The sequence below is a fragment of the Pteropus vampyrus genome, unplaced genomic scaffold (genome assembly GCF_000151845.1).
Source record: "Pteropus vampyrus isolate Shadow unplaced genomic scaffold, Pvam_2.0 Scaffold9918, whole genome shotgun sequence".
Taxonomy (NCBI): Eukaryota; Metazoa; Chordata; class Mammalia; order Chiroptera; family Pteropodidae; genus Pteropus; species Pteropus vampyrus.
Genome location: NW_011898699.1, coordinates 1 through 1,656, shown reverse-complemented (window position 1 = coordinate 1,656; position 1,656 = coordinate 1). Strand labels below are relative to the sequence as shown.

Genomic DNA, 1,656 nt, shown 5'->3' with positions numbered 1-1,656 from the left:
CACCTGGGTCTGCCGCGCGCACACCTGGGTCTGCCGCGCGCACCTGGGTCTCCTGCGCCCACCTGGGTCTCCTGCACCCACCTGGGTCTGCCACGCCCACCTGGGGGTCTCCTGCGCCCACCTGGGCGTGCTGAGGCCACCTGGGTCTGCCGCGCGCACCTGGGTCTCCTGCACCCACCTGGGTCTCCTGCGCCCAACTGGGTGTGCCAAGGCCACCTGGGTCTGCCGCGTGCACCTGGGTCGGCCGTGGCCACCTGGGTCTCCAGCGCCCACCGGGGTCTCCTGCCTGTGTGTGTGTCAGAGCTGGCTCGGAGTGCGCAGTCGGCGTGGTCTCGGCAAAGCGGACAGCTCTGTCAAGGGTGTCTCCGCTTGAGACACGGACACATGCCCGCCGAACCTGAGGGGCCACAGACCCAGAAAGGCGGTGTCCTCAGTCCGTGTGCCAAGGGAGCATCCCCGGAGAGACTGCGCTGATGACAGTGCCAGTGGCTTGGGATTTCCATGTCCCTCGGGTCATTTTGATTTCACTTTATTTTTTCCACTGAGGTTCCGTCATTCAAAGGTTGCGGTGTTTATTAACACTCAGTGGCGTGGTGTCCCTTTCCGCGGTGGGCCCAGCACCCTCTGCCCCCGATGTGGTGGTGACCCCCACTCCGTGTCCACGTAGGAGTGTCATCTCACACCAACCGAGTGGTCCCACCTTGGCGACGCACCCACAGCTGGAGTGTTTGTTTGTTTGTTTGTTTGTTTTAACATGAGCCCCATGGATTCTATCCCATAAGCTCGAATGTCCAACAATAGCAGATGCGACATGTTGGTGGCTGTGTGTGTTTTTCATTGCAGAAAACAAGTCCGCAGCGGGCTGAGCCAAACCGTCACCCGGTGGTCTGGGCCTGTGTGGCCCTCAGCCCTTCCTGGGTTTCCTCCAGCCAACGGCTTCTCAGACATGTCGTCCGGAGTCTGGTTATTGTCATTGGAAACCCAAAGCTTCTTACAGTATTGTCCGGACGTCTCTGTCGCTGTCTGCTGCGTGGCCTTCCTCGTCGGTCCTTCCTCGGGCAGAGGCCAGGAAGTGCTCTGCCGCTCCTGTGTCTCTGGATCGTCCGCTCCCGTCCCCGTTAGCAGGCTTCCCGCCCAGCCGCACAGGTGAAACTCCTGCAGACTTCTCAGGTATGTCCTAGTCGGCTTTTTCCCCACTTGTCACTTTTCTTTTGTAATTGATGGATGCCTGTTTTTCTGGGAACAACTCACAGAGTCGTGTCGGTTGCATTGGTTGTTTTTATTATTGTCTAAGAATGTCTCTCGGATCGACTCATCACCCCATTCTTAAAAATAATCCTCGCATGTTACGTTGTATATCCGTTAAGTTTCTTTTTTTTTTTCTTCCCCGTGGTTATTTATTGTTTTTTAAACATTTGGGTTAACCGTTTAGTTCATTTGAAGTATTTTTAATCGTGAAACCATTTGAGCCTATTACTTAAATCTCAGCTCAGTCTACAGCCTGCCACCCTGAACAAGCCGGATCCTGTCCGATCTCGGAAGCTAAGCAGGGTCAGGCCTGGTTAGTACTTGGATGGGAGACCACCTAGGAAGACGGGGTGCCGTAGGCGTAAAAATTAAGGGATTGTAAACTACAAGGTCCTTGCGATCTGTGAG

General features: G+C 55.6%; 1 pseudogene; it reads left to right on the top strand.

Annotated features, from left to right (window-relative positions):
- Positions 1-1,492: 1,492 nt before the first annotated feature.
- Positions 1,493-1,610, top strand: LOC111734936 (annotated as a pseudogene).
- Positions 1,611-1,656: the final 46 nt, after the last annotated feature.